Below are 13,545 nucleotides of genomic sequence, written 5' to 3' on the forward strand. Positions count from 1 at the left end.
CACCACACCAGGGCCTGTGGCTGCTGGCTGAGGCCACCTACACCACACCAGGGCCTGTGGCTGCTGGCTGAGGCGACTTAAACCACACCAGGCCCCTTTGCTGCTGGCTGAGGCCACTTACACCACACCAGTGCCTGTGGCTTCTGGCTGAGGCGACTTACACCACACCAGGGCCTGTGGCTGCTGGCTGAGGCCAATTACACCACACCAGGGTCTGTGGCTCTTGCTCAGGCCACTTACACCACACCAGGGCCTGTGGCTGCTGGCTGAGGCCACTTACACCACACCAGGGCCTGTGGCTGCTGGCTGAGGCCACCTACACCACACCAGGGCCTGTGGCTGCTGGCTGAGGCCACTTACACCACACCAGGGCCCTTTTGCTGCTGGCTGAGGCCACTTACACCACACCAGTGCCTGTGGCTTCTGGCTGAGGCGACTTACACCACACCAGGGCCTGTGGCTGCTGGCTGAGGCCACTTACACCACACCAAGGCCTGTTGCTCTTGCTCAGGCCACTCACATCACACCAGGCCCTGCGCTTCTGGCCGAGGCCATCTTCACCAAACCAGGCCCTGTGCTGCTTGCTGTGGCCATGTACAACACACCAGGCCCTGTGCTGGTCCCTGAGGCCATCTTCAACAATCCAGGGCCTGTGCTGTTGGATAAATGCCAAACTGAGCCTTTGTTTAGGGTATTATGCAAACATGCAGGTATGGTTATAGGATTGTCTTCGTAACTTCAGGTACTTGCCACCTAATCACTTGAATCCATAAATTGAGACATTGTGCTGGAGCCAGCAGCTTACGGCCATACCACCCTGAGCACGCCCGACCTCGTCTGAGCTCGGAAGCTAAGCAGGGCTGGGCTTGGTTAGTACTTGGATGGGAGACTGCCTGGGAATACCTGGTGCTGTAAGCCTTTCATTTTCATGTCATTGAACCGCTTTTGATCCAGAGAAGGGGTGTATTAAAAGACCAAAAGCAGCTGCCCATTAATGAGGGCACATTAACGACACTGCTTTTGGCTCTTTTCCAATGTCTTGTGCTGCTAGCTGATGCAACCTACACCACACAAGGGCCTGAGTGACCGGCTGGGGCCACTTACACCACATCAGGGCCTGTGGCTCTGGCTGAGGCCACTTACACCACACCAGGGCCTGTGGCTGCTGGCTGAGGCCACTTACACCACACCAGGGCCTGTGGCTGCTGGCTGAGGCCACCTACACCACACCAGGGCCTGTGGCTGCTGGCTGAGGCCAATTACACCACACCAGGGCCTGTGGCACTGGCTGAGGCCACTTACACCACACCAGGGCCTGTGGCTCTTGCTCAGGCCACTTACACCACACCAGGGCCTGTGGCACTGGCTGAGGCCACTTACACCACACCAGGGCCTGTGGCTGCTGGCTGAGGCCACCTACGCCACACCAGGGCCTGTGGCTGCTGGCTGAGGCCACTTACACCACACCAGGGCCCTTTTGCTGCTGGCTGAGGCCACTTACACCACACCAGTGCCTGTGGCTTCTGGCTGAGGCCACTTACACCACACCAGGGCCTGTGGCTGCTGGCTGAGGCCAATTACACCACACCAGGGTCTGTGGCTCTTGATCAGGCCACTTACACCACACCAGGGCCTGTGGCACTGGCTTAGGCCACTTACACCACACCAGGGCCTGTGGCTGCTGGCTGAGGCCACTTACACCACACCAGGGCCTGTGGCTGCTGGCTGAGGCCACTTACACCACACCAGGGCCTGTGGCTGCTGGCTGAGGCCACCTACACCACACCAGGGCCTGTGGCTGCTGGCTGAGGCCACTTACACCACACCAGGGCCCTTTTGCTGCTGGCTGAGGCCACTTACACCACACCAGTGCCTGTGGCTTCTGGCTGAGGTGACTTACACCACACCAGGGCCTGTGGCTGCTGGCTGAGGCCACTTACACCACACCAAGGCCTGTTGCTCTTGCTCAGGCCACTCACTTCACACCAGGCCCTGCGCTTCTGGCCGAGGCCATCTTCACCAAACCAGGCCCTGTGCTGCTTGCTGTGGCCATGTACAACACACCAGGCCCTGTGCTGGTTCCTGAGGCCATCTTCAACAATCCAGGGCCTGTGCTGTTGGATAAATGCCAAACTGAGCCTTTGGGTTAGGGTATTATGCAAACATGCAGGTATGGTTATAGGATTGTCTTCGTAACTTCAGGTACTTGCCACCTAATCACTTGAATCCATAAATTGAGACATTGTGCTGGAGCCAGCAGCTTACGGCCATACCACCCTGAGCACGCCCGACCTCGTCTGATCTCGGAAGCTAAGCAGGGCTGGGCTTGGTTAGTACTTGGATGGGAGACTTCCTGGGAATACCTGGTGCTGTAAGCCTTTCATTTTCATGTCATTGAACCGCTTTTGATCCAGAGAAGGGGTGTATTAAAAGACCAAAAGCAGCTGCCCATTAATGAGGGCACATTAACGACACTGCTTTTGGCTCTTTTCCAATGTCTTGTGCTGCTATCTGATGCCACCTACACCACACCAGGGCCTGAGTGACCGGCTGGGGCCACTTACACCACATCAGGGCCTGTGGCTCTGGCTGAGGCCACTTACACCACACCAGGGCCTGTGGCTGCTGGCTGAGGCCAGTTACACCACAACAGAGCCTGTGGCTGCTGGCTGAAGCCACTTACACCACACCAGGGCCTTAGTTGCTATTGAGGCCACTTACACCACACCAGGGCCTGTGGCTGCTGGCTGAGGCCACCTACACCACACCAGGGCCTGTGGCTGCTGGCTGAGGTGACTTACACCACACCAGGGCCCTTTTGCTGCTGGCTGAGGCCACTTACACCACACCAGTGCCTGTGGCTTCTGGCTGAGGCGACTTACACCACACCAGGGCCTGTGGCTGCTGGCTGAGGCCAATTACACCACACCAGGGTCTGTGGCTCTTGCTCAGGCCACTTACACCACACCAGGGCCTGTGGCACTGGCTGAGGCCACTTACACCACACCAGGGCCTGTGGCTGCTGGCTGAGGCCACTTACACCACACCAGGGCCTGTGGCTGCTGGCTGAGGCCACTTACACCACACCAGGGCCTGTGGCTGCTGGCTGAGGCCACCTACACCACACCAGGGCCTGTGGCTGCTGGCTGAGGCCACTTACACCACACCAGGGCCCTTTTGCTGCTGGCTGAGGCCACTTACACCACACCAGTGCCTGTGGCTTCTGGCTGAGGCGACTTACACCACACCAGGGCCTGTGGCTGCTGGCTGAGGCCACTTACACCACACCAAGGCCTGTGGCTCTTGCTCAGGCCACTTACACCACACCAGGGCCTGTGGCTGCTGGCTGAGGCCACTTACACCACACCAAGGCCTGTTGCTCTTGCTCAGGCCACTCACATCACACCAGGCCCTGCGCTTCTGGCCGAGGCCATCTTCACCAAACCAGGCCCTGTGCTGCTTGCTGTGGCCATGTACAACACACCAGGCCCTGTGCTGGTCCCTGAGGCCATCTTCAACAATCCAGGGCCTGTGCTGTTGGATAAATGCCAAACTGAGCCTTTGGGTTAGGGTATTATGCAAACATGTAGGTATGGTTATAGGATTGTCTTCGTAACTTCAGGTACTTGCCACCTAATCACTTGAATCCATAAATTGAGACATTGTGCTGGAGCCAGCAGCTTACGGCCATACCACCCTGAGCACGCCCGACCTCGTCTGATCTCGGAAGCTAAGCAGGGCTGGGCTTGGTTAGTACTTGGATGGGAGACTTCCTGGGAATACCTGGTGCTGTAAGCCTTTCATTTTCATGTCATTGAACCGCTTTTGATCCAGAGAAGGGGTGTATTAAAAGACCAAAAGCAGCTGCCCATTAATGAGGGCACATTAACGACACTGCTTTTGGCTCTTTTCCAATGTCTTGTGCTGCTAGCTGATGCAACCTACACCACACAAGGGCCTGAGTGACCGGCTGGGGCCACTTACACCACATCAGGGCCTGTGGCTCTGGCTGAGGCCACTTACACCACACCAGGGCCTGTGGCTGCTGGCTGAGGCCACTTACACCACACCAGGGCCTGTGGCTGCTGGCTGAGGCCACCTACACCACACCAGGGCCTGTGGCTGCTGGCTGAGGCCAATTACACCACACCAGGGCCTGTGGCACTGGCTGAGGCCACTTACACCACACCAGGGCCTGTGGCTCTTGCTCAGGCCACTTACACCACACCAGGGCCTGTGGCACTGGCTGAGGCCACTTACACCACACCAGGGCCTGTGGCTGCTGGCTGAGGCCACCTACACCACACCAGGGCCTGTGGCTGCTGGCTGAGGCGACTTACACCACACCAGGGCCCTTTTGCTGCTGGCTGAGGCCACTTACACCACACCAGTGCCTGTGGCTTCTGGCTGAGGCCACTTACACCACACCAGGGCCTGTGGCTGCTGGCTGAGGCCAATTACACCACACCAGGGTCTGTGGCTCTTGCTCAGGCCACTTACACCACACCAGGGCCTGTGGCACTGGCTGAGGCCACTTACACCACACCAGGGCCTGTGGCTGCTGGCTGAGGCCACTTACACCACACCAGGGCCTGTGGCTGCTGGCTGAGGCCACCTACACCACACCAGGGCCTGTGGCTGCTGGCTGAGGCCACTTACACCACACCAGGGCCCTTTTGCTGCTGGCTGAGGCCACTTACACCACACCAGTGCCTGTGGCTGCTGGCTGAGGCCACTTACACCACACCAAGGCCTGTTGCTCTTGCTCAGGCCACTCACTTCACACCAGGCCCTGCGCTTCTGGCCGAGGCCATCTTCACCAAACCAGGCCCTGTGCTGCTTGCTGTGGCCATGTACAACACACCAGGCCCTGTGCTGGTTCCTGAGGCCATCTTCAACAATCCAGGGCCTGTGCTGTTGGATAAATGCCAAACTGAGCCTTTGGGTTAGGGTATTATGCAAACATGCAGGTATGGTTATAGGATTGTCTTCGTAACTTCAGGTACTTGCCACCTAATCACTTGAATCCATAAATTGAGACATTGTGCTGGAGCCAGCAGCTTACGGCCATACCACCCTGAGCACGCCCGACCTCGTCTGATCTCGGAAGCTAAGCAGGGCTGGGCTTGGTTAGTACTTGGATGGGAGACTTCCTGGGAATACCTGGTGCTGTAAGCCTTTCATTTTCATGTCATTGAACCGCTTTTGATCCAGAGAAGGGGTGTATTAAAAGACCAAAAGCAGCTGCCCATTAATGAGGGCACATTAACGACACTGCTTTTGGCTCTTTTCCAATGTCTTGTGCTGCTAGCTGATGCCACCTACACCACACCAGGGCCTGAGTGACCGGCTGGGGCCACTTACACCACATCAGGGCCTGTGGCTCTGGCTGAGGCCACTTACACCACACCAGGGCCTGTGGCTGCTGGCTGAGGCCAGTTACACCACAACAGAGCCTGTGGCTGCTGGCTGAAGCCACTTACACCACACCAGGGCCTTAGTTGCTATTGAGGCCACTTACACCACACCAGGGCCTGTGGCTGCTGGCTGAGGCCACCTACACCACACCAGGGCCTGTGGCTGCTGGCTGAGGCGACTTACACCACACCAGGGCCCTTTTGCTGCTGGCTGAGGCCACTTACACCACACCAGTGCCTGTGTCTTCTAGCTGAGGCGACTTACACCACACCAGGGCCTGTGGCACTGGCTGAGGCCACTTACACCACACCAGGGCCTGTGGCTGCTGGCTGAGGCCACTTACACCACACCAGGGCCTGTGGCTGCTGGCTGAGGCCACTTACACCACACCAGGGCCTGTGGCTGCTGGCTGAGGCCACCTACACCACACCAAGGCCTGTGGCTGCTGGCTGAGGCCACTTACACCACACCAGGGCCCTTTTGCTGCTGGCTGAGGCCACTTACACCACACCAGTGCCTGTGGCTGCTGGCTGAGGCGACTTACACCACACCAGGGCCTGTGGCTGCTGGCTGAGGCCACTTACACCACACCAAGGCCTGTTGCTCTTGCTCAGGCCACTCACATCACACCAGGCCCTGCGCTTCTGGCCGAGGCCATCTTCACCAAACCAGGCCCTGTGCTGCTTGCTGTGGCCACTTACACCACACCAGGGCCTGTGGCTGCTGGCTGAGGCCACCTACACCACACCAGGGCCTGTGGCTGCTGGCTGAGGCGACTTAAACCACACCAGGCCCCTTTGCTGCTGGCTGAGGCCACTTACACCACACCAGGGCCTGTGGCTGCTGGCTGAGGCCACCTACACCACACCAGGGCATTAGTTGCTATTGAGGCCAATTACACCACACCAGGGTCTGTGGCTCTTGCTCAGGCCACTTACACCACACCAGGGCCTGTGGCTCTTGCTCAGGCCACTTACACCACACCAGGGCCTGTGGCACTGGCTGAGGCCACTTACACCACACCAGGGCCTGTGGCTGCTGGCTGAGGCCACTTACACCACACCAGTGCCTGTGGCTTCTGGCTGAGGCGACTTACACCACACCAGGGCCTGTGGCTGCTGGCTGAGGCCACTTACACCACACCAAGGCCTGTTGCTCTTGCTCAGGCCACTCACATCACACCAGGCCCTGCGCTTCTGGCCGAGGCCATCTTCACCAAACCAGGCCCTGTGCTGCTTGCTGTGGCCATGTAAAACACACCAGGTCCCGTGCTGGTTCTTGAGGCCATCTTCAACAATCCAGGGCCTGTGCTGTTGGATAAATGCCAAACTGAGCCTTTGGGTTAGGGTATTATGCAAACATGCAGGTATGGTTATAGGATTGTCTTCGTAACTTCAGGTACTTGCCACCTAATCACTTGAATCCATAAATTGAGACATTGTGCTGGGGCCAGCAGCTTACGGCCATACCACCCTGAGCACGCCCGACCTCGTCTGATCTCGGAAGCTAAGCAGGGCTGGGCTTGGTTAGTACTTGGATGGGAGACTGCCTGGGAATACCTGGTGCTGTAAGCCTTTCATTTTCATGTCATTGAACCGCTTTTGATCCAGAGAAGGGGTGTATTAAAAGACCAAAAGCAGCTGCCCATTAATGAGGGCACATTAACGACACTGCTTTTGGCTCTTTTCCAATGTCTTGTGCTGCTAACTGATGCAACCTACACCACACAAGGGCCTGAGTGACCGGCTGGGGCCACTTACACCACATCAGGGCCTGTGGCTCTGGCTGAGGCCACTTACACCACACCAGGGCCTGTGGCTGCTGGCTGAGGCCACTTACACCACACCAAGGCCTGTTGCTCTTGCTCAGGCCACTCACATCACACCAGGCCCTGCGCTTCTGGCCGAGGCCATCTTCACCAAACCAGGCCCTGTGCTGCTTGCTGTGGCCATGTACAACACACCAGGCCCTGTGCTGGTCCCTGAGGCCATCTTCAACAATCCAGGGCCTGTGCTGTTGGATAAATGCCAAACTGAGCCTTTGGGTTAGGGTATTATGCAAACATGCAGGTATGGTTATAGGATTGTCTTCGTAACTTCAGGTACTTGCCACCTAATCACTTGAATCCATAAATTGAGACATTGTGCTGTCGCCAGCAGCTTACGGCCATACCACCCTGAGCACGCCCGACCTCGTCTGATCTCGGAAGCTAAGCAGGGCTGGGCTTGGTTAGTACTTGGATGGGAGACTGCCTGGGAATACCTGGTGCTGTAAGCCTTTCATTTTCATGTCATTGAACCGCTTTTGATCCAGAGAAGGGGTGTATTAAAAGACCAAAAGCAGCTGCCCATTAATGAGGGCACATTAACGACACTGCTTTTGGCTCTTTTCCAATGTCTTGTGCTGCTAGCTGATGCAACCTACACCACACAAGGGCCTGAGTGACCGGCTGGGGCCACTTACACCACATCAGGGCCTGTGGCTCTGGCTGAGGCCACTTACACCACACCAGGGCCTGTGGCTGCTGGCTGAGGCCACTTACACCACACCAGGGCCTGTGGCTGCTGGCTGAGGCCACCTACACCACACCAGGGCCTGTGGCTGCTGGCTGAGGCCAATTACACCACACCAGGGTCTGTGGCTCTTGCTCAGGCCACTTACACCACACCAGGGCCTGTGGCTCTTGCTCAGGCCACTTACACCACACCAGGGCCTGTGGCTCTTGCTCAGGCCACTTACACCACACCAGGGCCTGTGGCACTGGCTGAGGCCACTTACACCACACCAGGGCCTGTGGCTGCTGGCTGAGGCCACCTACACCACACCAGGGCCTGTGGCTGCTGGCTGAGGCCACTTACACCACACCAGGGCCCTTTTGCTGCTGGCTGAGGCCACTTACACCACACCAGTGCCTGTGGCTTCTGGCTGAGGCGACTTACACCACACCAGGGCCTGTGGCTGCTGGCTGAGGCCACTTACACCACACCAAGGCCTGTTGCTCTTGCTCAGGCCACTCACATCACACCAGGCCCTGCGCTTCTGGCCGAGGCCATCTTCACCAAACCAGGCCCTGTGCTGCTTGCTGTGGCCATGTACAACACACCAGGCCCTGTGCTGGTTCCTGAGGCCATCTTCAACAATCCAGGGCCTGTGCTGTTGGATAAATGCCAAACTGAGCCTTTGGGTTAGGGTATTATGCAAACATGCAGGTATGGTTATAGGATTGTCTTCGTAACTTCAGGTACTTGCCACCTAATCACTTGAATCCATAAATTGAGACATTGTGCTGGAGCCAGCAGCTTACGGCCATACCACCCTGAGCACGCCCGACCTCGTCTGATCTCGGAAGCTAAGCAGGGCTGGGCTTGGTTAGTACTTGGATGGGAGACTGCCTGGGAATACCTGGTGCAGTAAGCCTTTCATGTCATTGAACCGCTTTTGATCCAGAGAAGGGGTGTATTAAAAGACAAAAAGCAGCTACCCATTAATGAGGGCACATTAACGACACTGCTTTTGGCTCTTTTCCAATGTCTTGTGCTGCTAGCTGATGCAACCTACACCACACAAGGGCCTGAGTGACCGGCTGGGGCCACTTACACCACATCAGGGCCTGTGGCTCTGGCTGAGGCCACTTACACCACACCAGGGCCTGTGGCTGCTGGCTGAGGCCACTTACACCACACCAGGGCCTGTGGCTGCTGGCTGAGGCCACCTACACCACACCAGGGCCTGTGGCTGCTGGCTGAGGCCAATTACACCACACCAGGGCCTGTGGCACTGGCTGAGGCCACTTACACCACACCAGGGCCTGTGGCTCTTGCTCAGGCCACTTACACCACACCAGGGCCTGTGGCACTGGCTGAGGCCACTTACACCACACCAGGGCCTGTGGCTGCTGGCTGAGGCCACCTACACCACACCAGGGCCTGTGGCTGCTGGCTGAGGCGACTTACACCACACCAGGGCCCTTTTGCTGCTGGCTGAGGCCACTTACACCACACCAGTGCCTGTGGCTTCTGGCTGAGGCCACTTACACCACACCAGGGCCTGTGGCTGCTGGCTGAGGCCAATTACACCACACCAGGGTCTGTGGCTCTTGCTCAGGCCACTTACACCACACCAGGGCCTGTGGCACTGGCTGAGGCCACTTACACCACACCAGGGCCTGTGGCTGCTGGCTGAGGCCACTTACACCACACCAGGGCCTGTGGCTGCTGGCTGAGGCCACCTACACCACACCAGGGCCTGTGGCTGCTGGCTGAGGCCACTTACACCACACCAGGGCCCTTTTGCTGCTGGCTGAGGCCACTTACACCACACCAGTGCCTGTGGCTGCTGGCTGAGGCCACCTACACCACACCAGGGCCTGTGGCTGCTGGCTGAGGCCACTTACACCACACCAGGGCCCTTTTGCTGCTGGCTGAGGCCACTTACACCACACCAGTGCCTGTGGCTGCTGGCTGAGGCGACTTACACCACACCAGGGCCTGTGGCTGCTGGCTGAGGCCACTTACACCACACCAAGGCCTGTTGCTCTTGCTCAGGCCACTCACTTCACACCAGGCCCTGCGCTTCTGGCCGAGGCCATCTTCACCAAACCAGGCCCTGTGCTGCTTGCTGTGGCCATGTACAACACACCAGGCCCTGTGCTGGTTCCTGAGGCCATCTTCAACAATCCAGGGCCTGTGCTGTTGGATAAATGCCAAACTGAGCCTTTGGGTTAGGGTATTATGCAAACATGCAGGTATGGTTATAGGATTGTCTTCGTAACTTCAGGTACTTGCCACCTAATCACTTGAATCCATAAATTGAGACATTGTGCTGGAGCCAGCAGCTTACGGCCATACCACCCTGAGCACACCCGACCTCGTCTGATCTCGGAAGCTAAGCAGGGCTGGGCTTGGTTAGTACTTGGATGGGAGACTTCCTGGGAATACCTGGTGCTGTAAGCCTTTCATTTTCATGTCATTGAACCGCTTTTGATCCAGAGAAGGGGTGTATTAAAAGACCAAAAGCAGCTGCCCATTAATGAGGGCACATTAACGACACTGCTTTTGGCTCTTTTCCAATGTCTTGTGCTGCTAGCTGATGCCACCTACACCACACCAGGGCCTGAGTGACCGGCTGGGGCCACTTACACCACATCAGGGCCTGTGGCTCTGGCTGAGGCCACTTACACCACACCAGGGCCTGTGGCTGCTGGCTGAGGCCAGTTACACCACAACAGAGCCTGTGGCTGCTGGCTGAAGCCACTTACACCACACCAGGGCCTTAGTTGCTATTGAGGCCACTTACACCACACCAGGGCCTGTGGCTGCTGGCTGAGGCGACTTACACCACACCAGGGCCCTTTTGCTGCTGGCTGAGGCCACTTACACCACACCAGGGCCTGTGGCTGCTGGCTGAGGCCACTTACACCACACCAAGGCCTGTGGCTCTTGCTCAGGCCACTTACACCACACCAGGGCCTGTGGCTGCTGGCTGAGGCCACTTACACCACACCAAGGCCTGTTGCTCTTGCTCAGGCCACTCACATCACACCAGGCCCTGCGCTTCTGGCCGAGGCCATCTTCACCAAACCAGGCCCTGTGCTGCTTGCTGTGGCCATGTACAACACACCAGGCCCTGTGCTGGTCCCTGAGGCCATCTTCAACAATCCAGGGCCTGTGCTGTTGGATAAATGCCAAACTGAGCCTTTGGGTTAGGGTATTATGCAAACATGCAGGTATGGTTATAGGATTGTCTTCGTAACTTCAGGTACTTGCCACCTAATCACTTGAATCCATAAATTGAGACATTGTGCTGGAGCCAGCAGCTTACGGCCATACCACCCTGAGCACGCCCGACCTCGTCTGATCTCGGAAGCTAAGCAGGGCTTGGCTTGGTTAGTACTTGGATGGGAGACTGCCTGGCAATACCTGCTGCTGTAAGCCTTTCATTTTCATGTCATTGAACCGCTTTTGATCCAGAGAAGGGGTGTATTAAAAGACTAAAAGCAGCTGCCCATTAATGAGGGCACATTAACGACACTGCTTTTGGCTCTTTTCCAATGTCTTGTGCTGCTAGCTGATGCAACCTACACCACACAAGGGCCTGAGTGACCGGCTGGGGCCACTTACACCACATCAGGGCCTGTGGCTCTGGCTGAGGCCACTTACACCACACCAGGGCCTGTGGCTGCTGGCTGAGGCCACTTACACCACACCAGGGCCTGTGGCTGCTGGCTGAGGCCAATTACACCACACCAGGGCCTGTGGCACTGGCTGAGGCCACTTACACCACACCAGGGCCTGTGGCTCTTGCTCAGGCCACTTACACCACACCAGGGCCTGTGGCACTGGCTGAGGCCACTTACACCACACCAGGGCCTGTGGCACTGGCTGAGGCCACCTACACCACACCAGGGCCTGTGGCTGCTGGCTGAGGCGACTTACACCACACCAGGGCCCTTTTGCTGCTGGCTGAGGCCACTTACACCACACCAGTGCCTGTGGCTTCTGGCTGAGGCCACTTACACCACACCAGGGCCTGTGGCTGCTGGCTGAGGCAACTTACACCACACCAGGGCCTGTGGCTGCTGGCTGAGGCCACCTACACCACACCAGGGCATTAGTTGCTATTGAGGCCAATTACACCACACCAGGGCCTGTGGCTCTTGCTCAGGCCACTTACACCACACCAGGGCCTGTGGCTCTTGCTCAGGCCACTTACACCACACCAGGGCCTGTGGCACTGGCTGAGGCCACTTACACCACACCAGGGCCTGTGGCTGCTGGCTGAGGCCACTTACACCACACCAGTGCCTGTGGCTTCTGGCTGAGGCGACTTACACCACACCAGGGCCTGTGGCTGCTGGCTGAGGCCACTTACACCACACCAAGGTCTGTTGCTCTTGCTCAGGCCACTCACATCACACCAGGCCCTGCGCTTCTGGCCGAGGCCATCTTCACCAAACCAGGCCCTGTGCTGCTTGCTGTGGCCATGTACAACACACCAGGCCCTGTGCTGGTTCCTGAGGCCATCTTCAACAATCCAGGGCCTGTGCTGTTGGATAAATGCCAAACTGAGCCTTTGGGTTAGGGTATTATGCAAACATGCAGGTATGGTTATAGGATTGTCTTCGTAACTTCAGGTACTTGCCACCTAATCACTTGAATCCATAAATTGAGACATTGTGCTGGAGCCAGCAGCTTACGGCCATACCACCCTGAGCACGCCCGACCTCGTCTGATCTCGGAAGCTAAGCAGGGCTGGGCTTGGTTAGTACTTGGATGGGAGACTGCCTGGGAATACCTGGTGCTGTAAGCCTTTCATTTTCATGTCATTGAACCGCTTTTGATCCAGAGAAGGGGTGTATTAAAAGACCAAAAGCAGCTGCCCATTAATGAGGGCACATTAACGACACTGCTTTTGGCTCTTTTCCAATGTCTTGTGCTGCTAGCTGATGCAACCTACACCACACAAGGGCCTGAGTGACCGGCTGGGGCCACTTACACCACATCAGGGCCTGTGGCTCTGGCTGAGGCCACTTACACCACACCAGGGCCTGTGGCTGCTGGCTGAGGCCACTTACACCACACCAGGGCCTGTGGCTGCTGGCTGAGGCCACCTACACCACACCAGGGCATTAGTTGCTATTGAGGCCAATTACACCACACCAGGGTCTGTGGCTCTTGCTCAGGCCACTTACACCACACCAGGGCCTGTGGCTCTTGCTCAGGCCACTTACACCACACCAGGGCCTGTGGCACTGGCTGAGGCCACTTACACCACACCAGGGCCTGTGGCTGCTGGCTGAGGCCACTTACACCACACCAGGGCCTGTGGCTGCTGGCTGAGGCCACCTACACCACACCAGGGCATTAGTTGCTATTGAGGCCAATTACACCACACCAGGGTCTGTGGCTCTTGCTCAGGCCACTTACACCACACCAGGGCCTGTGGCACTGGCTGAGGCCACTTACACCACACCAGGGCCTGTGGCTGCTGGCTGAGGCCACCTACACCACACCAGGGCCTGTGGCTGCTGGCTGAGGCCACTTACACCACACCAGGGCCCTTTTGCTGCTGGCTGAGGCCACTTACACCACACCAGTGCCTGTGGCTTCTGGCTGAGGCGACTTACAC

At 57.6% G+C, this 13,545-nt stretch overlaps 8 non-coding genes and 2 pseudogenes across 8 annotated transcripts; all 10 read left to right on the forward strand.

The window, feature by feature from the left end:
• Positions 1-799: 799 nt before the first annotated feature.
• LOC146675999 (5S ribosomal RNA) lies at positions 800-918 on the forward strand. The gene has a single exon (XR_014910743.1). It is a non-coding gene; the product is annotated as a 5S ribosomal RNA (ribosomal RNA).
• Positions 919-2,259: 1,341 nt separating this feature from the next.
• LOC146676000 (5S ribosomal RNA) lies at positions 2,260-2,378 on the forward strand. The gene has a single exon (XR_014910902.1). It is a non-coding gene; the product is annotated as a 5S ribosomal RNA (ribosomal RNA).
• A 1,301-nt stretch (positions 2,379-3,679) lies between these two features.
• LOC146676001 (5S ribosomal RNA) lies at positions 3,680-3,798 on the forward strand. Its single transcript, XR_014910903.1, has one exon. It is a non-coding gene; the product is annotated as a 5S ribosomal RNA (ribosomal RNA).
• Positions 3,799-5,059: 1,261 nt separating this feature from the next.
• LOC146676002 (5S ribosomal RNA) lies at positions 5,060-5,178 on the forward strand. Its single transcript, XR_014910904.1, has one exon. It is a non-coding gene; the product is annotated as a 5S ribosomal RNA (ribosomal RNA).
• Positions 5,179-6,873: 1,695 nt separating this feature from the next.
• LOC146676003 (5S ribosomal RNA) lies at positions 6,874-6,992 on the forward strand. The gene has a single exon (XR_014911040.1). It is a non-coding gene; the product is annotated as a 5S ribosomal RNA (ribosomal RNA).
• Positions 6,993-7,576: 584 nt separating this feature from the next.
• On the forward strand, positions 7,577-7,695 carry LOC146676004 (5S ribosomal RNA). Its single transcript, XR_014911042.1, has one exon. It is a non-coding gene; the product is annotated as a 5S ribosomal RNA (ribosomal RNA).
• A 1,021-nt stretch (positions 7,696-8,716) lies between these two features.
• Positions 8,717-8,835, forward strand: LOC146676005 (5S ribosomal RNA; annotated as a pseudogene).
• Positions 8,836-10,251: 1,416 nt separating this feature from the next.
• LOC146676006 (5S ribosomal RNA) lies at positions 10,252-10,370 on the forward strand. The gene has a single exon (XR_014910975.1). It is a non-coding gene; the product is annotated as a 5S ribosomal RNA (ribosomal RNA).
• Positions 10,371-11,232: 862 nt separating this feature from the next.
• LOC146676007 (5S ribosomal RNA) lies at positions 11,233-11,351 on the forward strand (annotated as a pseudogene).
• A 1,256-nt stretch (positions 11,352-12,607) lies between these two features.
• Positions 12,608-12,726, forward strand: LOC146676008 (5S ribosomal RNA). The gene has a single exon (XR_014911043.1). It is a non-coding gene; the product is annotated as a 5S ribosomal RNA (ribosomal RNA).
• The last annotated feature ends 819 nt before the right edge of the window (positions 12,727-13,545 follow it).

Source organism: Rhamphochromis longiceps, linkage group LG3 (assembly GCF_057381845.1).
Source record: "Rhamphochromis longiceps isolate RC_006_pf linkage group LG3, R_longiceps_female_GT1.1, whole genome shotgun sequence".
NCBI classification, from domain to species: Eukaryota; Metazoa; Chordata; class Actinopteri; order Cichliformes; family Cichlidae; genus Rhamphochromis; species Rhamphochromis longiceps.